Source organism: Triturus cristatus, chromosome 7 (genome assembly GCF_964204655.1).
Source record: "Triturus cristatus chromosome 7, aTriCri1.1, whole genome shotgun sequence".
Lineage (NCBI taxonomy): Eukaryota > Metazoa > Chordata > Amphibia > Caudata > Salamandridae > Triturus > Triturus cristatus.
In genome coordinates this window covers 475,511,931-475,539,522 of record NC_140590.1, presented here as the reverse complement: position 1 = coordinate 475,539,522, position 27,592 = coordinate 475,511,931, and the positions used below count along the sequence as shown (strand labels likewise).

Here is a 27,592-nt window from a genome sequence, read left to right as displayed (position 1 = left end):
ATTATTAAAATTGTAGTAAACAAGCCACAATTACAAACTTCTTAGCAAGAATGACCTTAATTGGGAAAATCCAAAATATTCTGTTAATCCCAAATACACACTTCAAAAATACAGAACGTTAAACCCAAAAAGAAAAAAACTGATATATGTAAAGACATCAGGTCAATTACATGTGCATCAGGATACCTTTGGATATTAAAGACATTATCTAAATAAAAATATCGTCATTATGGTTATAGGTTTGCGGCATTCAACAGCTCCCTTATTTGCTCAAATTTCACAAATAGTAAACAATTGTTCCCAGTGGAGAATTGGAATTTTACAAACATGGTGCATTTGGTATTGTGCGAGTATTGACAATCTAGGTTCAAAGTCCATGTTTTGGACACAAAGTAAGAGCACACTAATACCTGGAAAATGGCAAAAGTGCACCTATGGGCTGAGGTTTTTATCCCCTAAAACAAAATACCATGAGAAGTTTTCCACTGTGAGTCAATCTTCTTTTATAGGTCTACAGAGTTCACATTTTTGGTGTTCATTTCCCTGCTCAATACAAGATAGTCTGTTTTTTATTGCAGTTCCCTCCAAGAAGACATTTTTAGTGTGATAAAAGCCTAAGAGTGTAAAAAAAGAACAAAAAGCAGTCAATGCTTAATAAGATGGTAACAATGTTTGCAAAATAGCCAAGCCTCAGCAGCAAAAATCTAGGTTTGATCTGAGATGTGAACTTCGATTGCATGAAAAGTCAATTTAATTTCAACAAGAGAACTTTGTGTCTGAAATATTCATTTAGAGGCCCCCTGCCACCGGTGTTTACACTTGCTTCTTTTCTGTTAATATGGAAGGCATCGTGCCTGAGGGTGCTGTTAATGTTTTATGTTTGCTGCATGACATATGCCTGACTCCAGTGGCGTAACAAAACGTGGACCCCCCTGCAAGCTATACCCTCACACTCACATCAGTAGTGGCTGAGGGGGCCCCAACCGCAGAGGGCCTTTGTTACGCCCCTGCCTGACTCTGGCCCTTCAGAATCACCAAGAAGCAAGAGGCTTCCCAATGTTGGTACATTTCAGAGCAATCCAAGATCAGTTGAGGCTGGAGGAAGAAAGGGGTCTGAGGGAGGAAAGCTAAAACGAGGCCTGTAGAGAGGTTCTCGCATTTTCAAAGCGACCCCAAGCAGAGTGAAGGGCAGGTGCTTAAAGGGAGAACAGACATTCTTGAGATCAAAGGCTGGGAAAAGGCTGTTTTTAGCTTCACAACCATAGCTGAACATGGAGGGACAACACAACGGGCAAGAAAGAATGGCAGACAGTAGAAAGAGAAAGAGTTTGGACAACTTTAGTGCCTGGTCTGATGTGCACTACAGAATTATGGAGCACACTTACCCACGCATGAAAACTCTGGCACATACTGACCTGCTCTACAGAACTCTGGCCCATACCCAGCCCATGCCACAGAACTCCAGTACTTACTGGGCATCACTAGAGAACTCTGGTGCATACTTAGGCACTCTGGAGAGCTTTGGTGTATATTGCCCCACACTCAGGAGCGTAATGAAGGCCCTGCGGTGCCTGGGGCCTGTGTTGCTTGGCTGGGGCCCTCCCTACAGGGGCCGAATTGTAAAAAAGCCTCTGCATATCTGTGATTTACGAGCCTCAGGGGCCCCTCACCACCTTCTGCCGGACGGCCCCTTCATCTAGCACTACACCACTGCATGTGGAGAGACTACTGATACAAAATGGCCGATTGGGAACTCTGATACAAAATGGCTCGCAGAAGAGAACTCTGGTGCAAAGTGCTTTAATTAGAAATCTAGAGGTGCAGGTACTCCCTCTTCAGAGTACCCGTTTTCTCCAGAGAAGTGCCAGTACCCTTCTATTAAATATATTGTAGCAGTGCAGAGAAGTGCAGGTACTCTCCCTTTCAAATTAAAGAAGGGCATATCAGTAGCAGCTGCTACGGGGGAGCAGGGGGAGGGAGTGGAGCGGGGGTGGGGTTAAAAAAAGAAGAAGAAAAAGGGGGGGGGGGGGAGAAAATGTAAACTTACCTTACTGACTACCGTCTCTTCTCTGTCCTTCTTGCCACGACACAGAAACAGGTAGCACCCAGGCTGCCAGACTCCACTAGCCAATCACGACGCTGCTGATTGCACCGTGGTTCTGCGCTCAGATGGGGACTGGGGGCCTGTGCATGTTCTACACCCAGGCTGTGCATTACAGCTGATGGAGAACATGCAAAGTGTGTATGACTGTTTGGCCGGCCCAAGACAGTCATGTGCACTTGAGAGTTCCTACCAGTCCTCTCCTGCTCTGTGGGCAGCCCCGCACCTACAGAGTCGCTAGGGAAAAATTTAATGATAAGAACGTGGTGTTATTATCATTTTATTTTTCTTATGGGGTGACGCTGCTCCGCCTTAGCAAAGTTGCCGCCCCTGGTAGAGGTACTCTGTATCAACAATATCTGCCCATGTAAGGCACTGGCTGGTCCAGATCAGGACAAACTGGAGCGCACTGGGGAAGGTCTGACAGGAGGCTTTAACGGGCACCCAATGGAGCGCACCCCACTGGAACAGAGGTGCGCGGGCGAGACTGGACTCTTAGTAATAGGATGAAAGGAGCAAAAATTCGCACTTGTGACAAAAAGAAGCATTCAGCGTCGGCAGGTGAACTTGGGGGTGGGGTGGATGCGCGGGGAGAAAGAAAAAGAGGGGACAACATTGGTGAGATATAGAAGAGAACTGAGAAGGATAGGGAGCTGGGAGTGGAATTATGGAGTTTATTTTCAACAGACCTGTGTCTTTAATTTCTTTGAAATCAACTTCTACGCTGTTTCAGGGATGGGTCTTTAAGTCAGTGTTAGACGCTTCTTACATGAGTATTTTTAGAGTAGCCATTTCTGATCCCAGGTCTCCAGACCACGGGGGTGTGCGTGTGTGGGTGTGCGTGTGTGTGTGTGTGCGTGTGAGTGTGCGCGCGCGCACGCGAGGAGCCGTAGCACGGGGGCGTGAGGGAGCTGGGGCTCTTTCCCTCCCGTGACGTGCCGGGTGCGCGTGTCAGCTCGCAGCCCAGCGGGTGAGCCGCGGGCTTAAGCCTAACGAGGGATTGCCCTACTTTACTCGTTAGCCACTTAGAAGCCTTAAACGCCTTTCCCTAAGTAAGTAACTGGTTCTCAGATAGTTTCTAAACGTAAATACAATCCGGGGTGGGAGAAAACGGCCGGCGTACAGTCGCGAAACACCTCCGTGCACCACAGACTGCGAGAGACAGCTGGCGGCGCTAATCCAATCGTGGGATCTGTAATGCCACTTTGTGGCAGCTTTTTTTCTGCATAATTAATCTTGTGACACATCTCGAGTCAAGGGGTCGTTTCTGTGGGGACGGTGGAGGGCAGTGGGAGAGGGAGACAAGCTGCAGCTACTGGCTCTAGAAAAAGATCCGAGTGTACAGATGCCTTAGGGCAAACGATAACCACCGGGCACCATGGCCCCTTCTCATGTGTGCCACCTTCAGACGTGCCTAGTTCCGTTCATCACGATGTAGGGATGGGCCAACAACTTCCAGCAAGCAGAGTGCAGAGGGGTAAGAAACTAGGAGAGGCCGCAGGCGTCTCAGATGAAACATGGCTACTTGGCAGCTCAGAGGGTTATGTGCCAGCACATCCATTTTCCAACTCGAGGTCAATAAAGATCTGACATTGCCCCCATCTCAAGCATGAGAATCTTGAGCTGTCCTGGTTTCTTCTTTGCATTCTGGTAATTGTAGTTCCAAACTTTACATAGAAATGGTTGAGAACCCCATACACCAATGATGTTAATCAATCACTGTGACTGGCCAAAAGTAAGACTCCTTTCCAACGGGGGACACCTTAGAAGCATGCACAGACATGGCGGCAAACAATTCTGCAAGCAGGTTGAAACCCTCACCAAGAGGTTCCATCGTTAGAGTGATCGCTACAAGACATAGCACACCTTCCCCCTGAACAGAGGGGGGGATCCTCCAACCCCCTGACGCATCTTCTCAAGCAAACTCAAAGATGTAAGATACTAAAAGCGTGTGTATTTTAAAAGACGTAATTAACTCTTTCATTCATTTGTTGAAGCTGTTCCTTCACTAAATCTCGAAAAGGCAAGCATATTTGGGCAGACGACATTAGTGCCATTTCCAGGCAAGCAACTGCCTATGAAAAGCTGCAACTGGCAACAATAGAAAAGAGTAAGCTACAGATCAGGCTAATAACGTGATTGGGTCTGGGGCAGAGTCCCTCACGTGACAAATAACCTCTGACTGTTCACAACCATAGGAAGCTGACACAGACGCACACACTGTTTGGATATTCTCTTTACTGCGTAGAGCCACGAAAGAAAGGGTCAAATGTACCCCCCCCCCCTCCCATCCCCCATAAAGAGAACAGCAAACCTAGTATCAAACCTGTCCTCCCGGGCAAGGCTAACTGACAAGGACTTGAAAGGGCCCTACAGGAGCCCCGTCGCGTCCTTTGAACTGCGAGGCCTACCTGCATTGTCGACCCCATGCCCAGAGCAGCTGATCTTTGTAGTCTATTTTCCTTCCAGACATCAAAGAGTTGTGAGCGCTTTATTTTTCGGTAAACATAATGTGCAAAAGGAAGCGATTCTTCTCAAGTACACTTAACAAGTGTCTGCTGGGAGAGCCTGAGAAGTTTCCTCCCACCCTAGCAGACCTGAGGACTGCCTCCCAAGTAGGCCTTAGTCAGGAGTAGGCCTCGATTTGGCCTGGGCACAAGTAGGCCTCAATTAGGTCCGATCAGAAGTAGGCCTCAATTAGGTCCGATCAGAAGTAGGCCTCAATTAGGCCAGATCAGAAGTAACTGTCAACCTTCAGTCCTATGCAGGCAGACCTTACTCAGAAGGCGGCCTCAAGTAAATCTAAGTAAGAACAACAACCAAAGTAGGTCTCTGCCAGAAGTATGTCCCAAGTATGCCTCAGTCAGTGGTAAAATGTAACTAATTAGAAATGAAGTAGGCCACAAATAGGCCTCAGCAGTGTACTCCTTCAAAATACACTTTAACAGGTAAACAGCGTGATGTTTGACAACGTCACTGCTCACTTTGAACATTTCCCGCCTACTAGCAAGCACAAGATAACACTCCAAGAGCGCTGTGTACAGGTAACACATACAATGGAGTGTTTATGCCCCGAGAGCAGACACCAGACACGAAGGTATCGTTGACTGCAGAAGCCGATAATGAAGCAGCTTATATGAGCTCATTGGACTTGCTTTTTCAGAGGCGCACTGCACCAGAGTTTATACCTGAAGCAAATACCCGCCTGTTCCCTTGACCAGTCGTTATGCAATGGCGTAAAATAAAGCAAAAGAAAGTTTGTGCCCGCTACTCTGCGTTTGAGGGGCAATGCCACAAATATATGGTGAAATAGTGGACTATTTTAAAGGACGCTTCTCTCAGAAGATATTGAAACAAACATTAGACACACATAAGAAACATCCTGTGAAGGTAACTTTGAGAAGGTAAACAATCCTGGCTAGGGGTATAGTATAGGTTAGTGTAGAGCACTATACAGTGGCGTCAATGCGCTAGTGTGGGAGAGATTCCAAATGCAGGTATACAAAGTAATACAGCACTGAAGAAGAGAATTTTAATTGGGGGAATCCTGTCCGGCGAGGTCAGTCTGGAAGCCCTGGCCTTCCAGAATTACCTCACCAGTTACCCAGATTTCAAGAAAACAATTCCATGAATATCAGGGGCTACCACTGGCATTGAAGCAGCGAGTTTTAGAAAAATATTTGGAAATGGGAAAATGCCTATCTGTAAGGCTTTATTGTGATATTGTCTAATGTTTTAAAAAAAAATTTTTAGAGTGATGGGTTTTGGTTGTTTAGTGTTTGTAGGGTTTGCTTCCCCTAAAGATGATTCATTAATATGAATACTAACATAGTGTGCTCTCCTAGTTCACCCCGGTTTTAAGGGGGCAGCTTACACTTCTGCGCTCTGACATGCTTCACACTGCTGATCCCTACTGCGGAATCAGGTGCTCGTCTTCAGGTCTCACATATTTGAGACATGTATTACAAATATTTTAGGAAAAGTGATAGCACAGTTCTAGAAAGCGAAGAGCATTTCATTTCAGAACGCAAAAGTTCTTTGTAAAAAGTAATTTTGGCCTCAAAGTATTCAGGTGAAAATCATATTCGATAGCAGTGCATATTGTTTTCTGCAAAAAAGAGCCACCCTGGTTCATTTTCATCAAACTAGCGCATTCACATCAATGGAAGTTCAGAGCATGTGTGGTTTACAGACTTTTGCTCTCAATAATCGTTGACTCCTGTGCCCAAAACTCCAAAGTACTTCAGTTTTTATGCAATGTTCTAATTTTGAGACAGATCCCTCTTAAAGATGTTCTGCTCAGAATTATTTGGACTATCATGAAACGTTCTGCTCATGTGCAGAGAGAGGGTACTCCCTCCATGCCTGTAATGGCTCCTGCCTCTTGACTGAAGCTGAGAGTACAGTTCTCCTCTGTCGAAGAATACCCACAGAAGACCAGAGAAGCTGTTGCGGCTTCACATGTTAATGCACCTGCTGCTCGACTCCAGGTGAGAACTTCACGGGGACTTCAGAACGCTTTCTTTGTTTGCATTGCGCACTGTGCTGTGGCTTCAGAGCAGGTATAGTGGAGAACATTTATGTTTGTAGTGGTTTCCCCATATAAAACGTGATGCACCGGCGGCGCAAGGGGCTTGTAAATAAGCTCCCCAGAGTCCTCACATCAGCATCTCTGGACGCCTCATATCATCACAGCATAGAGAGAGGTCTGAGCAGCACAGTTCAGTAAATAGAGATACATGGAGGCCACACACCAACATGGCGTCAGCGTTGTAAGCAGAACAGTTGTGTTTTCTCTTCTGCCCTGAAGCGCCCGAGGGCAGGAGCCTAGGGGTTGTTTGAGGGTAGATCAGGGTGGAGTCTGCAGCTGAGCATCGTGTGTCTTCTCTGCTTTTACAGATAAACTAGGGACCACTAGGAAGTTGGTAGGGGGATCCGAACGGATAGGTTTGTGGTGTGTATTTCCAGACAGCGCATGAAGCTGGGCCTTTCCAGGTGGGGAAGAGTTTTTAATATACAGAGAAGAGTTCAGAGACAGGGTATGGAACTTCTTACTTTTTAACATCGTGTGATATCTATATTTTGAAAGTTTACAACTCCACCCTCACACCTACTTCGCAAATTCACTATTCCCATCACATCCGCAGTCTGTATTTATGGTGTTTTAACCACATAGCCAGAGAAACGCAGCTACTTCACATTTAAGGCCATTAGAGATAGAATTCCATTATCAGATGTAGTAATTCTAGTATGTATATATTACTATAAAAATTAGCGTGGGATATTTAGGAGAAGAAAATCAATAAATTCACCATTCAGAATTGCCATGCAAAATAGTATCCTCTTTGGCTGGCAGGGTAACACTTGTGGAATTGTCTCTCAAAGCCTGGTCGCCCTGGTCTAGAGACTGCCTCCCCTCCTGCCTTCCAGAGGCAGCGCCATGTTGGCAAATGACGTGAGTTCCTTCAGGCCGCCTCTGCTCTCGCGTGAGGGCGGTTGTACGCGGCACAGACCGGCCCTGCAGGGACCGCCACGCGGATGTGGATAAATGTTCATTACAACAATAATTACAGAGCAGGTGAGTAATTAGAGGGCCGGAACTAGCGCTGCAGCCCTTCCACAGAGACCGGCTTGCACTTGATGTCTGAGAGTGAGGGCGGGGCAGCGAGACCACCCCGTCTAGGACGACCCATTAGTGAAGAGAGAAGGGGGGAGAAATAGCTCGAGGCAGTGGACCAAACCAGGAGTGTAGGAATGAGAGCTGGATGCAGAAGTCAGAACTAGGATTCCAGGTGCCCCCCAAGCTCCCTGCCTGCCCCCCACCTGCCAGTGCAGAACCATACCCCCTCCCCCCGCTGCACTAGGATCCAGGAAGCCTGATCTGCATTGAAATTACAGAGTGAGTTTCGAGATAGTATTTTAGCACCTGACCACGGATGCGGAAGTACCGATGGGGTGCACAGGAAGTCTAAAGTGACGGCAGTGTGTGTTAGCTGGCCAGGGAGGAGCAGTTATCAAAGAGGTGGTGCCAGTACACAGCGAGGGCTGCACTGCCCTGGTAGCGGGGGTGCTGCTAAAGTAAAGGGTAAGGGGAGGGGTAAAGACAGGGGAGAGGCTTGTTTGCGATTTTGAAAGGGGGCACATGTGTCCATGCACAGCTGCTGCCCAATTTGTAGAGTAGCTCATATTTTATCTTTATTGGTGAAAAATATATTGTGCTTAATTGTGTCCATAGAACTCAAAAATAGGGGTAAATCCCCAATTCAATCATATGCATCATCCTCCACAAGAAAAAAACATGAGCCGGCCTCACACGGATCCACTCTTCTACCCACTAGGTTACACGTAGACATCTAGAATGGTCGGCTTTAGTCCTATGCACTGTTCCAACACCCATTCAAGCAACATCATGGGGCCAACAAACAGGGGGGGAGTTAAAGGGGTGTCTGCGTCTCAAGATGCAAGTATTCAAGGCAATGTCCTATACATGGACTGTTTCACCAATACAGTTCCAAGAAGAAAAAAAAACTGCAAATAGAAAGAAAGAGGCACCTTACTTTCCTTTTTTCAGTTTTGAATGTTGGTTTTAGGGACCATTTTCAGAAAGGACGCATATTGGCAAGTCAGTACAAAGGGATAATACCTTTGCTGCTGGGAGCAACAGTACTACAGGGCTTTAGACATTAGCTGTAAAAGCAGACAAAGGAGAAGCCAATCGCCTTTACAACATCTTTACCATGTAATGAATGTACTACCCCATGCCTTTACCATGAGGTATTTTTTTTAAATAACAATTATTATGTGAATTAAAAAAAGGTGTGGGTGAGGGTAGAGGGAGGTAGATGCAAGTAAGGGTAATTTTAGGGTTTAGGGGTGGGTAGTGATAAAGGGAGGTAAGGGCAATTTTAGGGTTTGGGGGAGTGGAAAAGGAAGGTAAGAGTAGTTTTTGGGGCGGCCTGTGGTAAAGGCAGGCAAGGGTACTTTTAGGGTTTGGGGATGGGCAGTGGTAAGAGGTAAGGGTAATTTCAGGGTTATGGGGTGCATAATGGTAAAGGGAAGTAATGGTAATTGTATGGTTTAAAAGTGGATAGTGGTAAAGGAGTAAATTAAAAACATGGGGGATTTTGGAGAGAATCTCCCCAAAAGGAAAAAAACATATAAATATAATGTGGGATTCCTCGCTCCCCCAATATAACTATATATACTTACCTTAGACATCGGCGTGGTAAAGGGTGAGTGGAAAAAGCATGCTCTGTGAAGGAATCAATTCCAAAGAAGATATTTAAATCTGAGCTTGTTCGGTTTTATGAACTGCTGGTGGTGTTTATGGTACAGTCAGGTGTGCAGTGTCTGACATCACAAGTGGAGAGGTCAGGGGCGTGCATGACCTGCGTCAAAGAGGTGCCAAAGGAGGTTTCCTAATGTATAGAACAGCAAAGACACACTATTCTCAGCCCAGGAATGACACTGATTGTGCACAAACTGGAGCCTTGGCCCTAAAAATACCCACCAAAAGCTGGCAGCGCGGGTGCAGGCAGGTGGGTTTGCATTCCTGGCGGCGCAGAGGCCTGTTTGCTGTTCTTTGGGAATAGGTCGGCTGCAGCCAGCCCTCTGAAGAGAAAGTGGCATATGTCCTCCATGTCAGTCGTGGCCTTTCACCCACAGTCGCCAGCCAGAATGCAGGCCAGGTCACCGGAGGAGAAAGGTCACGAACATCTGACAGGCCTTGATGGCTCTTTCCAACAAAGTTGGTGGTCTCTGCCCACTTCAGAGTGAGCAAGTGATCAGGGGCACCCAGTGGCGCCCGGAACATTTACCGAGGGCAGGGGGCACACGCACACACTATTTCACACACATGCATTCACAAACGCGCACACACACACCCATTCACAACAATCACTCACCAATATCCATACATTCACGCATGCACGCACCATACATAAAAAACACATAAAACTTACCTTCACTGTAGAGAGGGTAGCCTCAGAGGTCCCAGGAGATATAGGACTGCTGCGATCCCTCATTGGCTGACCTAAAGTCCAGCACTGGCTGGTGCAGGTAAGCGCGGTAGGGTGGGTGGGGGGGGGGATGTCAACAGACAGAATAGGTCAAATTAAATATATAAATAACCCCTATTCCGTCGTCTGTCAACATCCCCCCAACCCCGCAGCGCTCCGCCCTACCACGCTTACCTGTACCGGCCGCTGCTGCTAGTCAGCCAATGAGGGAAGGCAGCAGTCCCTCACTCGTCACAGAGTGGGATGTGGTCAGTGAGACTGCTGACCACACCCCACTCTGTGACGAGATGTCAGTGATTGACACTCGTCACAGGTCTGAGGCAATCAGTGACACTCTTCCTCATCACGAGAGGGATGGCCTCGAGGCACTTTTGCCAGGCTGAGGAGGTCACGCCCACAGATCTGTGAAATCAGGCTGGCAAAGTTCAGCTCAGAAAGTCTGGAGTCTGCGCATTTAGCACATGTCTAGCTCCTGGCTGCCTGACCTGAGCAAGAAGAGTGTCTGCCAGGCTGACCTTTGTTCAGCCTGACAGACTCTTCTTGAAGGGGAAAAAGGTGGGGGCACAGCCCCTCAGCCCATTTGGATGGTCCGCGGCTCGGTGCACCCTCAATCACAGAAGAAATGCTGCTGCTCAGCAAGTCCAGGCTCCCATTCTAGCCAGGAGTCCCTTGGCCACAAACTGGATTTATGGAAGCAGTGATTCAGTACTCGCACGTCAGATGCCGTAGTGGCAGCTCAAACATTGTATCTTTAACCCCAGTTGTCTCCTGCCGTGGTGAAAACCCCACCCTTCAGGCCTTGTTCTGAGTTGGCACAAAGTCGTTCTCACTTTGCGACTATTACTATACTAGTGAAATTACACGCACTCCTGAGTTCTTAGTTACACCTGTGCATGCCCATTGTTTCTAGTCGTGCACACTGACTGAGGTTATGTTTGTTCTCCAAATGTGTCCTCACTGCTTGTAGTCGTGCTCACTGATGGAGGGAAGTCTATGGGAAGATGGTTGTGCAAAAGAAATTCAGTGACACATCCAAACCGTATCTGATCAGAAATTCAGATTCAGAAATGAAGCAGCAGTGTGCACTAGACTGCAGTGCAAATTACTGCACGTATTTGTTTGTTGTTACTTATTGCACACCACTGTCACGTAAAAGCAAACGTGCTCGTGTGCAGTAACCAGTCACTTCAGTGGAGGCACATGCTCTTCCAAGACACATTAGTTAGCTGATCGGATGGAACCATGGATGAGAGAAGCCTTCTTCCTGTTTTATAAGCTCAAAAAAGCTAAATTTGGGCAAGTGGTGCCAGGGTGCAGTGTACACGAGCAGGCATTTGAGAGAGTGCGAGCAAAGTGTATGAGTGCGTGTGAGAGTGCGTGCGCGAGAGTGTGTGTGTGTGTGTTGCACCTTGACATTACATTCTTTTTCTCACAAGTTATTACCACAACCCTATTTATTTGCAGTAAAAAAAATTGGAATAACGAGAGGGAGCACAGCTCCTTCCATAACAGCTGAGAAACATTGGCACATTTATCATGAGGTCTCATGGTGTTACCGCAATGCTGCATCGAAGTGGATTAGGAATAATATCCAGTAACACGATTAGGGAATATTTTTACTGCTTTGTGAGGTTATAAATGACCCCCATTTTTCTAGAAGGTTGTACTCTTGGATATAAAGGAATGCTAAGAGTACTGCAAACCCCCCCCCCTACCCCCCAATAGTCTTCTGCTGTCTCCTCTTCCTATTACACTAAATATTCTTTGTTTCTTTGCACACATTATGTGCATCCTTGTGTGCGCCATTCTCCTCATTAAAGATGGCCGCCCACCCGATAGTCTGGTGATCGTTAGTGTACAAGTAAGTGCCTTTGCTGAGGCTAAAGAGCTCTTATAAATCAGATACCACAATCATCTTTTTAAGTATCACCAAACAAGTCTCTTTTGCCACATCACAATATTCAATTCCATTTCATATTCAAAATAGCTCAGAAATTCCCCAACCCAACACCCAGGCACCACCCTCTGTGTACCACATCAATCCCAAACCACATGGTCAGAAATTTTGGGTTGCTTTCGTGCCAGTCTTAAACCTTCTATGTTATGCCGCAGAGCATCGCCCCATCAGAGGAAGACCGAAGGCGAGCCACAATCCGCGACAGTCAAAAAGCATGGCTTCCTTAGAACCGCCGGTCAACAAATGTGAGTTGCAGCAGTTCGACAGGCAAGGGGGTGGCTACCATCTAAATGCTTTTGAGCCATAGACATGTTGAGGAGGCCTTAAAAGGGTATGATCAATAATGGATAACAGACCCAAAGTAACCACATGCCAGCAAAATGCAACAGTGCTGTCGCTTATCACTGGAATGATTGTTGTACTGACTCAACACAAATCGGTGCCCTGTTACGAGGCAGGTTCAACCGTTCTATGTGCCATATCAAATGAGTTTGGCAGTCTTTGTACAACTATTGGTGGGAGAGCCATTCCTGTTATGGCATTAATTCAGCCCCTGCTCACAAAACCGCCACCGAACCTGTAGGTTTGAAATTATGCAATTGGCTTGTGCCTTAATTCAAAGGCCAATACATTTTGGGGCTAAAAAACACTAACCTCCAGTTAAAGAGACCTTTCTACTCTAGGTCTCTAAAAGAAAGTCGACGGGATGAAAAAGCAAGGACGCATCATGATAAATATAGAGTTGTCTATTGAAACTATTGCAGAAGGTACTACGGCTTCGCAGTCCTCAGAAGCCTGGTAATGTAGACAGTGGGAAGTGATGGCACTGCATACAATTAATTCCACTAATAAGAGGTTTTTTCATTTTAATAAGATGAGATCAAAGCAGGGACGTCTCGAAATGTCCTGCCTAACAAGGTTATAAACAGAACAAAACTTAGTGTACAGCTCTCAAAAAACACAGCTCTATGACAACCCTGTTCATTTTCTGTCTGTTGTTGCTGAATAATGCTTAACTATCACATGAAGTAAAAGACAACTATAAAGTGACCCTTGGACAAGTAGAAATGAAGGAGAGGAAAACATGGTTCCCTGAATAAGTATTTAGGAATGAGACATTGTGTTTTTACAGCTGCTCTGTCAAACCATGCTCTGGGTTTCTCTCTGGAACCAGGTCTCCTCTGTAGGTTTGTTTTTGTCTGCAGATATTAAGTCACTGTGGTGGTCCAAGAGTCCTGTCTGATATTCTGTGCCTTCTCAGTACCGTTAAAGGCAGAGACACTTTAAGGCATGGGCAAAGTGAGCTCAGGCCAGGGCCCCAGCCTTTTGGGGGAGAGGGGGGCTGGTAGACTCAGCTGTGTTCTGCAGAGTTTTGCTCTGGTGACCTTGAATAGTTCTTTAACAGATTTTGTAAGTACTGTTTTCCATTAATTTATCTTTAATGTGGATGATTTGTGAGACTCTTTTGTAGACATTTTGCAGATAAATGTTGTGTTTCATGCAACGTCCATTAAACAAATGTTTCTTTTAGATCAAAACAAGACCTCACATATGAGAAATTGGAGAGTGTCACAGAGATTATTTGCAATAATATTAGTGAGCTGCTGATGTGCTAAAATATTGAAAACACACATCACTATTCCTGAATATTAGATGTAAAGACATTTAGAATTTGCAGGAGTGTGGCTGTGCACTCTGTCACCTGGCCAAAGAAGCCACAAAAGAGCTGAAATTGGATCATAAAGCAAAAACTGTTCCGAACAAGGGCCTCTAATAACACATTTGGCTCAGGGTCCCCCAAATCCTTTAAATGTCCCTGGTTAAAGTTGCAAATCCCAAAACCTTTTCAAGTGCTTAAAAAAGAAGGCTACAGTATTCCTTAGTCGCCGGAAACTCTCCGGCACAGCTCGCCGAACACAGACTGCCGAACACAGAAGTCTTCGGTAAAGAGCACAAGCCAGGCTAAGGAGCTCCTTTCCACCTAAATATGGGATAATCCTATAAAAGAAAGCTAAATATTAATTACTGCAGAACAAACAGGGCTGCGCTGAAGAGTAATCCTTGGATTTGAGCCAAAGGCAGAAATTGGGAATTTAGCTTCTGCAATAGAAGCAATTGCTTAAGTCAAGTACACTCCAGTGGCTCACAGTGAATACAAATGGGTTTAGTTTACACGTTACTTTAACAGGATCAAAAAATCCCTGCAGAATGTGTAAAGAACAGCGGCGCTACCGCCTGCTCCACTTGTTGTGTTTAGTTCTCGTCTGGATCTCTTTGGACTGTGTCACATGTACTGGGATCATTTTGAATATACACCCCAAAAAAACAATCTCAAAAAAGGAGAAATCTAGTAGCATCATTTGAAAAACGTAACAAATTCTGTAGTGCACGCATCCTAAAATAAGGAACGTATCCTGCACGTAATTATTAATTTTGTACTATTGAACTTGATTTATGTTTTAGCTCACTGATAGAATGCTTAAAAAACTGAAAGATTCTAAATTAAAGAAAATGACTTTTTCAGGTCTGGGTTGACAGCCCGGTTGTCAAACAAATCTTCTATTTACCATATGCACACTATTGGCTTAGTTTTAGGCCTGGATTTTGACCCATTTCTTACTCTGTGCACATTGTGGGGTTTGACCTTTTCAACTAGCCTCTTTCAGCCATTGGCTTGATACTATGTGACACACGTCTTGGCTCAGTCCAGTGGAGCAGTTTACTCTCACCTAAATCTATTTGCTGTTTGGGGTATCCTTCCGCCTCCAGTAGAGTGCTAGCATTAAACTGCTTGAGGGACTCATTTTCAGCTCTGGCCCTGTCTGTCCACTCCTGCTGGCTTCCTCCTGCATGTCTCACTCTAATGCACAAATGCTGAACGACTTAAGTGATCAATATTCATTTTCGGGACCTGGGATAAAAGGGAAACTGGCACGTGGGTATCCAGTTCTCTTGGGTTTTTGTTGCCTTAATAACTTTTAGAGGTATTTACAACCACATGGGGGGAATGGTGTATTTACACCCGTATGAAGACAAATTGTGATTCGTGTCCATTCCTGTCGCATAGCACAAACTGGGTAATTGATTAAAAATGAATCTTTCCTATCCTAAATAACTTGTTTTTAAACGTTTAATAAAGTTCATATTTCTTAGTCGACATGGAAGACGTGAGATTTATTAGGGCTGCCCCATTCCCAGCTGTGCACAGCCTATCCAGAGCAGGGCTGAAAAGTAAGTGCACGATTAAAAAAAGAAGAAAAATCAAGAAATTCACAGAAAAAACACTGCGCGAGTTATCTTGTGTGATTTAACCCCAAAAGGTCTAATTACAGTGGTTTTGTGCATTTGAGATGGAACCCTAACTGTTTTTAACAGTTTTTTTCTTTCAGTGAGCATACAATAATACACTGACACACCGGACCACTGGACTAATGTAGCAGAGAAGGATTAAATTATATGACAGGGTTGACAGTTATGCAGTAAGAAAAGGCAAATTATACAGCACAATGCTGCATATTTTGTGACAGTATTACTTTATTATTTTGTCGTTTCTGCACATACTAGCACTGTCTGGGCAAGGCTTTCACCACATTAGTGCCAGCTTAACACACACATACAGCAATAAGCATCAGAAAGGTGACCAGTCCACCTTTGAGAAGGTTCTTCCACTGGACACCCACCATGTAGCATTGCATTTTTAGAAATGTTTAATCAGTTTGAACAAGAATTTTTTTTTTGTTAAAATGTGCAGATTATGCAGCAGATGGAGGACTATGTTGCAAATCCACAATTAGGCAGAAAACGCTGCTGCTGTAAAATCGCATAAGTCCAGCGGCCCTGCGCATAGGACTGAGGGGTGCAACTTTGATATTTTTCCTGAGCCCTGTGTGAAGGAAGGTTGGAGTGGCAGTTTAGGAATGAATGGCCGTCCCACAGCCCTACCTCATCCTGGACTCTGCATTGCATGCACATAGAACACAGAGGGCTTGAATAATGCCTGGCCCCAGGGAGTGGGACCAGAGATGGCAGTCAGCTTCGGTTCCAGGTTCTGCAATGCAGTTAGGGGCTAAGCAATGCTTCCTATGAACGAGGCACTTGATAGCATGCAACAGGCGCTATACCGCCTTTTCAGAGCCAGCTGGGCCAGTCCGCCCCTAACAAAAAGTGCCAATAATTTAATTTCAGGAGTGGTCTGCCTCTCCTCTACAGAGAACTTCTGAAGCGACTGTGGTCTGTCGGAATCCGAGACTTCTGTAACTCGCAGCGAAATGGAAAAAAACGGAGATCCCGGAAAACACACAACAGCACTAACAAAAAAAGCTGATGACGCTGAGCCAGAAGAATGACATTGGCCATGTTTTCCCAGAAATCTTGAATGAGTAACAAATTTTAATGTCTGTAAGGTCCTTTACCTTAGCCTTTTGCTCCACTACTGACACTTAGAGAAGTAAAACAGGGCTGCCGAGCCTTGTCCCAGAGGAAGAAATGCTCAGCCTGACAGACCCAGAGCATGAGCGCGCCACAGTCACCTGGAGGGCAGGACCGCCAGGGCAGGACCGCCAGTGCAGGGGTGTGGCCATAGTAAAATGGCGCACACCCTAGTCGTCGACAAAAATATAAACACAGTTAAGTATATCTAAAAGTTAAAATAAAACAAAGTCCTGGATCATATGCAAAAAGAGTAATTCTGAGTTAAATTCGAGAAAAAAGAAAGATTATGATATGAAAGAATACAAGGTCCAGAACGCACTGTGGTGTCACCAGGGACCAACACCCGAATACAGATTGCAAATCCCAGAATAAACTGGGGTGTTACAAGAGATCAAAGCTGAATACTAAAACTGATGTGATGTCAAAGACTTCAAGTACCAGAATTCACTGGGGTCTCAATGAGGAAGAGCACTTGACTATTAAAATTAATCTAAAGTACTCTAGACCAACCCCTGGATCCTAAAACTGACCTGTTGTGAAATACTGCAAATACCACATACACTGTCATCTTTAGTAGGGATCAACAGCTGAATGTTAAAATTGATTTGATGTGAACGACTGCAAGTACCAGAGAGCACACCGGGTCGCTACAGGCGGCCAACGACGAATGTTACAAGGGCAGAGGTGGTGAGTCTTAACATATCGCGCCTCCTCTGGGAGTCACACTTTATGATCCTATAGTAAACCCTGATCCTATAGTAAACCCTGATCCTATAGTAAACCCTGCTGCTGCTTTGCTCTTTAGGTGTGTGTGCAAGTTTTTCCTCATACCGAGCTGCACATGTAGCACCTTAGAAGGTCACCAGACATTATACAATGAATTTAGGAAACCAGTGTCAAGGCATCATTAAAATGCCTCAGTTCAGAGCATGGGGGTGATCTCCTCAGGAGACTGACCATACTCTCACGCCCATAGAATGCGTAAAAGAAGCTGGATCTTTGTGAAATATATGGGAAACATATATCAAAGCACAAGAAAGGGAGATCCTCACAAAAAGTGAATCATAGAGGGGACGGTCTCTTCTCCATGACATCACTTTAACTATATACAGGGGGGAGGTGGGGGGGGGGGTGATGTGCTGACATTTTACAGGCTGCATTTTAAGCGATGAGACTGCTGAAGGCCATTATTAGAGCATTAAAAAGATCAGGAGCTGCGGCATCCAGCTGCCTCAATGAAACATGCGCAAGACACATGGCGTGCGTTAGACCCACGGGGCACTGCGGCTGTAACCCTTATTCCATTGCATTTTATACCAATGATGCATAGTGTCCGAGGCTCACGGCGCACTATGTTTAAGATCACTCGAGCATTGCACCTTATTTCCACAATGCACTACACCAGAGGCCTACAATTTACTGCATCCGCGGCCCAAGATGTACTGAATTTGAAACCCACAGTGCACTCAAGTCTCATGATATAGCCCATGCACTATGCAGGAAGCACTGCACTCAAGATGCGGTGCATAGTGTCTGAGCCAGGAAGGACTGTGTCCTACAGACAAAATACAGTGTTTCCAAGACCCATGATTCATTGTGCCGGAGAACCATGGTGCATTATGCCCAAGACCCATGATTCATTGTGTGCGAGACCCTTGGCACATTATGCCTAAGACCCATGACTCATTGTGCCTGAGACCCATGGTGCATTATGCCCAAGACTCATGATTCATTGTGCCCGAGACCCATGGCGCATTATGCCTAAGACCCATGATTCATTGTGCCTGAGAACCATGGTGCATTATGCCTAAGACCCATGATTCATTGTGCCTGAGACCCATGGTGCATTGTGCCTGAGACCCATGGTGCATTATGCCCAAGACCCATGATTCATTGTGCCCGAGACCCATGGCACATTATGCCTAAGACCCATGATTCATTATGCCTGAGACCCATGGTGCATTATGTCCGAGACCCATGGTGCATTATGCTTAAGACCCACCAGGCATTGTGCCTAAGACCTATGGTGCATTATGACTAAGACCCATGATTCACTGTACCTGAGACCCCTGAAGCATTATGCCTAAGACCCACAATACATTGTTGCAGAGACTCACAGTACAAGGCTCACTGTGCGCTCTGTCCAAAATCCATGAAGCACTGTGCCCAAGAAACAATCATTATGCCTCAGATACAAGACACATGTCCAAGACCATGGCACGTTGTGCACCGGCAGGTGCACCGGACAGGAGAATGTTTCACAATTAAAAATGTTTGCCATGCAAGCTGGAAGTAAACTATCATGCCGTCCCAATCTCTAAATACATTACCATCCGCCCTGGCATCGTGTTACCTCCCAGCCTAGAGCCCAGTTGCACCCCCACCCCAATACATGTCAATGGGGTGCCACTAAAACTCCACCACAAGCAGATAAAAGCAAAACACGGACACTGTGCAAAAAAGTGCTTAAAGAGTCTAGATTTCACCAAGAGACCTATAGAAGAAGCTGGTAGTAAATTTCAAAAAGATTGAAATTGGTCCTAAAAAGAGGGGGGGGTGCTAAGTCTTGGCTTAGCATAAGCACTCTAAGTCGAAGACTGTAGCCTAGTGCATGAATTTAAGGAGTGGCGGCAAGGAACTCCCAAGGAATGAAGCCGCAGAACTTGAGCAGACTTTCTGTTCTGTATTAAAATGAAGCAGGGGAACAAAAAAGCAGAGCGCATTAAAAAACTCACAGATTCCATCTGCCGTTCATAATTGTTTCCAATTATGGCCGTATCCAATGTCTATGCTGTCATGGGAAGTCTATCCTCATTACCAGAAAACTCCAACACACTTATAGGCTTGCTTTCCATGGCATCACAGGCCGTCCCCCGCCTTCCTCTTCAACTATTTCTAACACATTGAATTTTAACCCGAAAAGGCGCAGGACATTTTCAGAGCTATTCCAAGACCATTTTTATTAAGCACAGTTCATACTGTAGTTAGAAAATAAGTTCTAGGCACCTCATACAAAAGAAAATTATTTTCAATACATTTCTACCTCCTCCAATGGAAGCCTTAAACCACTCCCACAATTTCCATTAATGATTACATTTTGAATCGCAGGTTGGCAGCTTTGTATATTTCACTGAAATTATCAGGCTCTGTCATGTGTGATTTTTTAATTCTTTGCCAATACACTTTAAAGCATTTATTATTTCAGTTTAATATTTTAAAAGTGTAACAATTCGACCAAGACCTTCTGATACACTCTAAATTTTGCCTTGGATTGTAAAACGAAACAGGCACTGGATGTTTACCCTTAATATATTTGAATATTCTAGAGTGCGGACTTTTATTTCCTCCACTTCCCAGTTACATGTCCTTGATTCATTTGCTGTCCATTGGGGAGATTTTCTGTGAAGGCCTAAAACTATTTGGTTTTTAAATACACATTTTTAGTTTGACCAACAACGAAATAGGTCACATACAAAGCAGTTGATTTCATCCCAGAATAAGGCCTCATTTTCTATAACCTCAGACAATTTATCACTTCTTCAGATTTACCTCTTTTTTATTTTAAAGTTTAAGATTCATATTTTAAAAAGTGTATTTCTGCATTTGAATGATTTATTTATTTATTTGATTTTTATTAGTGAAATCGTGTGCTTAAGACATAACTTACAAAACTACGTTTTGATGAACACATAGAAATTCTCGAGGTTGTTCCAAAGTATTAGATGTGTTTAGCCAAATTAAAACAACATGATAAACAGTATTAGATTTGTTTAGCCAAATTAAAACAACATGATAAACAGCTGTCCCTTCGATAACTTAGGAAAGTACATAGGCAGGAAGATTGTCTACTAAAGTTTACAACAACAAAAAATATGAAGGATATCCAAAAACTGCAGGGAATATTTTAATTCTGCTTATTTACGTTAAATTCTCAGTATGTTTACATTTGAGTGGCGGTTTAAAATGGCCCTGGAAAAGTGTAGAAAAGTAGTAGTTTTTTTCCTTCTCAGTAATGAACTCTAAATAGGCTAAAATCAAATCTCTCCTCCCTTGCAACAGAAACTAGAAATAAGAATTCACAAACCAACCCCAGACTTTAGTTCATGCTGAGTCAAGTACATAAATCAGATGATAATCAAATTTATTAACATGCTGTTGCTTTTGTACTTAAATACTTTGTCTAAAATCTGTCTCCTGTTTTTAAGCAGTGGAGTTTAAAGTCTCTTCTTCTCCTCCATAAAAGTGTCAGAATCCCAAACAACAATTTGGTAACTAACCACAGCTCGTTTCCAAATTTGGCAGAACTAGGATGACTACAAAAAAAGTAACCCTGGGGTTCACTATTTCATATGATCCTTCCAAGAGCAGCGCAATAAAATCTGGAAAAAATAAAGCACAGGTGCAAAGAAAAGTAAGCTACCATTTTATCATGGATGTGGGCCTTCAACTGGGAACAGATGACAAAACATTCTACGCCCCGCGAGCGCGAACTGGCCATGTTTCTGATTCTGGGAGCGATACTGGTGTTTTTCTTGCAGGTTTTTGCATATCGCTGTTGTTTTTTATTTCATCTGCCAGTTCATGTTAGGGGAAGGGCGCCAGTGGGTATATTTGCACTGTAACTCCAGAAAGAGGGTTTATGGATTTAGCAAAATATCAATCAGATTTGTCTGTCAGATTCTTTGAAAACCAAGGGCTCCAAATGTCCCCTTTAAATATTTTTCTTACTTCTCTGTGAGGAAATAACGTTTTGCCCATCCTGAGTATTGATCAAAAGAGCCACCCAACTTGCCTCTGGAGTTTGCTAAAAGAAAAAAAAACGATCTTATCAAAGTACTTTTTAACACTGACATTTTCATTTAGATCCAATATTGCAAGCTTTAAAGGGATGGATACTTCGCTAGTCTACTAAATTGCGTGTTTATTTTAAATTTTTAAGTGCTTTAAGAAATTGTTCATTTAGAAACATGTAGATGACAGGGCCAGAGACTGCACACTTAGCACCAAGCTGGAGTCCCTCTTACAGGTATCTGGGAAGAGGGCAGTGGACTTGGGACCAGGAAACAAGGTGTATGTGTATTTGGAGAGAGAGACAAGTGCAGACTCCACACGAGGGCCAAGATAGGAACCATCATACAGGCATCTGGAGAAAGGACCTGAGACTTCACACTGGGCCTTGGCAGAGGCCATCTTGTAGGAAGCAGGCAAGAGATTCCTTCTTCTCTGGTCCTTGAGACCAGAGAAGAAGAGGCAGGTTTACAGATATCTAGAGAGACGGAGGGATGCGCAGACTCCACACTAGAGGCCAGGGTGGCAGCCTGTAAAGAGGGCCACAAACTCTAAACAAGAAGCAGAGACCATCATGAATTTTAAACAAAGCTTGGACCATGTCATTAAAAAAAATACTTGTGGGTTGTATGTTGGGCCCCAAAACTTGTATCAAGGTATAGGAACTTCTCCAAACAAACAAGAATCCGATTCTATTTTAGGACGAGTAAACTCACAAATAAATGTAAAATATAATATTCAATTTTTTCAATAGTGTCTAATACTGAAAGGTAAACGGTTTTTGAAGGGCTTCCAATTTTTGGCAGATAAGGGAAATAATATCCATGGCAATAAAGAGATGTGCTCAAGACCACCCAATTTAGTCAGGTGGGAAAGCTGGTAGGGATCAAGACTTCTGTTTTCATACTGCACAACTCAGTTAATAGGGTCCTTCAAAACGCAAATAGTGTTTTTCTCCCAAGAGTGAACTGACAGTATTTGCAAATTTTCAACCCAGATCCACATGCACGCTTAAATCCCACAGGCCAATAAAATTAACTTAATCGGGTGCTAGTGGAAACTTTCATTTACAATGCAAGTAAACTGCTCGCATGTAGCAGTAAGTAGTAAGTTATTAAAATCAAGTGTGTGTGCTTGGATAGCTCAGCACTGTTGAGGGTCCCTAATTTGCCAAAAATAATCAGACAAAAAAATACACATTATTTGTGTCTAATAACATATTCTGCTCATTTTGATAACTCATGAATACTCAACTGTATGTTGGAATTAGGAATAGCATTTTGGTCCTGGGCACCAATCTGGTCCCAAAATAATAAAAAATAATTAAGGTTATTGAATACAGAGAGGACATTCTTGCTCTGATTCCAAGACACCTGAAGCAAGAAATGACATCACCAGCGCGGGACGGAGCTTCCTGATAGGAGGGATTCGATTACATGTGGGAAATTGTTTCGTTTTTCATTTGGCATATTTTATGTCACAGTCATCGCAAACTGCTGTTTCGTGTTAAAAGCATGACTGTTCACCCTGTAAAAAAGGCGCGAAACAGAGAGTTGGAAAGCATCACCAAAGGGGTTACAACCAAACTAAAACACACAACTACCCATAGACGACGCACCCCATTAGGAACTTATATTAATATATTAGTGCACCAAACATCTGTGGTTGTCACCACCGGCTCGTACGTAATGTGGCACCGAAAATAATTCTGAACTCATAGGTTTGGCCAAAAATACGCTCCTTTATTTCCTGCTATGTACAGATGAGATGCTTTTTTTTTTTAAAGAAAAAAAAGTCAAAACAACAAGACAACTTAAAAAAAGCAAATGACACCGTCTGACAGTGATGACATATTAGTTCATGACAATGGATTTTAAAAGGGCAGACCCACAAAATGTTTTTTATTGTCCTTTAGATGCTGTAACTCGGATTGAAAAACTCTGGGGCCTCGGTAAATTATTTGGTAAATTGAAAAATAATGAGTGAAGAGATGTATGTTAGGCAGTACTAAATCACAGGCAGCAAAGAAAAAAACTACACAGACTTACTTAAAATCGGTCATGTGTCCCACATAACTTAGAAATGAAAATAAACCGGGTGGAAACGACTAATACCATGTGGCAGAGTCAAACCTTGCAGGCAGTTATTCATAAAGTTCTCTCTAAATTCCACACTTATAGTTCAGAATTATCTGGGATTCATGCGTACTATAAAGGAAAAGCTATATTTTCTGAACAAAATCCAGATATTATAAAGAGTTTGGGAAAGACAGGAGTGTTGAAAGGTGGGTCTTGATGTTGGAAAACTGCAACTGATGGTCCATTTTTGCTACAGAAAAACCGGGGCCCTTGGAGGGTCCCAACGCCTGTTACTTAAAAGGTTTTGTTTTATAAAAAGAAAAAATAAGTAAACGTTCTTTTGCATAGTGACAATCTAATTGCAAATTTTGAAAAAGTAATGCATTTCAGAAATGGTTGAAACAGTTCTTTACGATGTGGCAACACACCTTTCGGAATATTGGTGGTTATTACTGTGTACAAGTTTCTTTTATGGTAGTCTGTGGGGCGGAACGGCGGGTACGGCGGGGGAGCATCTCTCCTTATCCTGCCCAGCCCTACTGGTAATTATTCATTTATCCCGGTTTTGCTATTTTCTCATTCTGGATATATCTGTGCTCAGAAGTTATTGGCGGGTGGCACCAAGAGCTTGATAAGACTCCAAAATAATACACTAATTAATATCAGGAGCAATACGAGCAAGACTAGCAGAAGTTGGTGTAGTGCAACTGGCACTGGTAGTAGTAGAATGATAGGAGGGACTAGCAGTGGGAGGAAGAGCGTAGTAGCTACTAGCATTAATTGGGAATGTAATAGTGCTGTTACTGCTGTAGTATTAGTAGCAGCACAAGGGACAGTAGCATGTAGTAGTAACAGCAGGAGGAGGTGGGTGAAGAAGTGTTAGAACGATACTACTAGAGCTAGGAGTAGCAGAAGAGGTTTACAAGTGACATGGGCTCCTCCCAGTGAGATACATTTAAATTGGTGACATGAGGTCTTCTTGGCGCCTTCCAGCATTGGCCTAGATCCTGGCAAAGCTGCTATGATGCCTCAGTAGTGCAGAGATCGGTGAGTAAACTGCAGGTCACAAGTTTGAATCCCGACTGGCCAGACTCAGCCTTTCGTTTATCCAAGATGGGTGAAATGTGTTTCACTGAGTTGGGTAATGGCCACATCTGGGATTTCTGGACACAGATTCAATTTATTTTGTTGTGTGCATTTATTAAATGTAATGTACCGTTATATTTTTTCCTGTATCTATGACAACATGAATATAAGGTATATTTTTTTCAAATCAATTATTTTTTATCAAATACCCCATTATGATGGTCCTGTTACTATAATATTTTATAGCGATATATTAAAAGTATAGAGTGAACAATTCTCCCAGCAGTGCCTCTGTGGATTTGAAAACCCTCTTTTTCAACCAATTCTAACAATTACGTAAATCGAGTTACAAACAGGGTCAGTTTCTTCCACTTCCTTAAAAAAAATCATTAAAAAAGCACGTCACTCCCCCACAGGGGCCTAAACTGACAGATGGGTCCCACACTCGTTGCTATAGGCCCTCCCACCAGGGAAACCCCACTGTACACATTTAACGGACTCAGACGAGCGAAGTGTCTGAAACTCAGAAGTGCGAGGTGAAGTGAGAATTTATTTCACCCACATGCACTTGATATCCTTCCCTTTGAGCAAAAGCAGCCACCGTAGACACGTGTACATCTATACATGGCCTGAAGACAGAGGAATGAGCCACTTATATGTCTGAGACTGAAGCACTTTACAATGTAAACCTCTGCAAAGTCCTGAAAGGTGAGCATATAGCCGCAGGGTATAGTTTCTATATTAGTCACTGCTAAACTTCCAAGCACATAATATGCGAGAGAAGCAGGGTCTGTACTGTAATCACAATTGATGAGGAAGTTACCTGTTGATTGGAACTCTGAAGGGGGTGGGGGCTGCTACTCTCAGGGGGCATTAGAGTGGGCACGAGGAGAGTTGATACAGGCACTTGTCTCAGGACTGTGAATGAATCTCAGGAGGGGGAGGGATATCCATGTGATATAAATAATTGAGAAGTGAATATGCAGTAGTGGGGAAACTTGAGAGATATTAAAATTCCTCCAGGGTTATAAATACAGCAGAAAATGGGGAGGGGGTATTTAAGCAATGCGGAAACAGCGTCAGAGGTATAAATACAGCAAGAGGGAGATATTTAAATACATCTGGGTGTATGATGTGGTACAAACAACTGCATAACTCATCAGTAAATATACCCCAGAGGGTGGAGTAGGGTAATAATGTAGCGGCATTTACATTTGCCATCATACAATGCATGAATGCCCTTGTATAGGGGTGCTCGGTGAAACATCACCAAAATGTAATTTCTGGTAGGATCGATGAACACAAAAAGAACTATTGATGGGCAGAATGCAGAACAATGTCATACATTCACCCCAGTACAGAGATCTGGGCCTACATCCATCGTGCTTTTTGCTCGCTATGCCATTGCAGTTTGGACCCAGCCATATGAATCGATGAACGAACAGAGAATGCATACATCAAAGAGTTTCCTGAACGTGTCGTGGTTTGCTTCTACATGAATTGTCATAAGGAGCATGATTGGTGGATGGGAATCTCTTAACAGAAAGTCTACCTCATTGCTAGCTGCAGCGGGTTCAAGGGCTCTGGAAATTGTCTTTTCTGGAGGCGAGAATGGATCAACGGGGAAGGGATACCGACTGCTGTTCTTCAGGAAGGATCAAGTGTTGGAGGTGGAGATTTTCCTAATGGAAACTAATTAACCATTTTAGGGGCAGAAGATTCAGCCCCAGTGTTTCTTGTCATCAGCCATGTTACAGAAGTAACTTGGCCACTTCAAGACAGGAGACTTGGTTCTGCTCGGGTTCAGGTTGAGTGACTCAGGGATGGAGGTGGCACTCACTGCTGCCTGTCTGTCTCTGTTGGAGAGGAACTAGACACGGAAGATGCGCCAGACTAAAGAGAGATGAGCTTTGCCGGCCATGGGCCATATCTGGGCATCGAGAGTTATTTTTAGGTATACTTGGATTTGAGCTTGGTGATGAGATGACGACCTAAGCTAAGATGAGATGACTGAATTAACTCGAGCCTGGTAGCACGTGCTGCACACTGAGGAACAGCCTTCAATTTTGGTTCCATCAAGTTTGGGAAACTCCTGCCATCCAGGAATTAATGGCAGACAGGCGTCATCTTAAGGTCCATACTGCACCAGCTTCTGCTGGTCATCGAAGGACAGGTAGATACATATACTATGAACACAATGGACGAGCGACCGTGATGTTTGAGGGAGTCATTTACACTTCGCTGTTTAAACATACAGTATAGGAGGTATGCATTTCATGATTGAGGTTATAGACCACAGAGACCCCTTGAAGACTTCAGAAGGCAGATTTCAGAGTAAGTTCTTCACAGAAACGAGGCAAGTGCAAGGACCCTCCTAGCAGCAGGAGAGGCCGGGGCGCAATCATTAGTCTCACGTTTCCTTATCGGTTCTCAGTCTTGAAGTGGTTAGCTGTCCCCTCGCTCATTTTGCAATGTACTAATACTTGTGAAGTAAGAAAATCTAGAAAGGCCATGGGTGAGACACAATGATGGAATGACTGAGCCAGGGTGAACTAAGGCCTACAGTCGAACAGCAGGCAGGGAAATGAGAAGCATTTTGGATTCCGGCAAGGCTGTGATTCCAGAGCAGCATCTGTATCCACATATAGGCCGACTGCCCGGCAGAGACCGGTCCCTCCTCTGGTACCAGGTTGCAGGTAGACACATGTCATTACTCCTATCGCAGGCCATCATTTTCATTGGGCGTAAAGCAAATTTATCAGATATTAATAGGAAGGGAGGCTGGCATGGTTGTGTCTCCACATAGTAGCATGCTACATGGGGTCCCAGCTCCTCAGTCCAATATTTAAGTTTACGAAATATGAAACATATCTTAATTTCAGGCTAATAAAGTCCTGAAAACATCTGACTGCCTTCTCCCGCCTCCCTTCTTCTTCTTCATATTCCCCCATATTATTGTGCAGCATAGATTTCGTTTGCACTAAATAAAACCACACACTCACACAAAGATCTTATAAATTAGCTTCAGAATCCATACTGAGGCCTTGATGCCAATGCACAGCTCTGTTGTCCAACTTACGTTGTCTGTCCCTCAAAAAACATTGCAATCATCTTAAGACACTGACGTCTCCTC

General features: G+C 44.1%; 1 protein-coding gene across 1 annotated transcript in view; it reads right to left on the bottom strand.

Moving 5' to 3' along the window:
- LOC146809945 (heparan sulfate glucosamine 3-O-sulfotransferase 3B1-like) overlaps positions 1-27,592 on the bottom strand; it is a 43,327-nt gene that overhangs the window by 4,015 nt on the left and 11,720 nt on the right. The gene's annotated exons all lie outside the window — the stretch shown is intronic.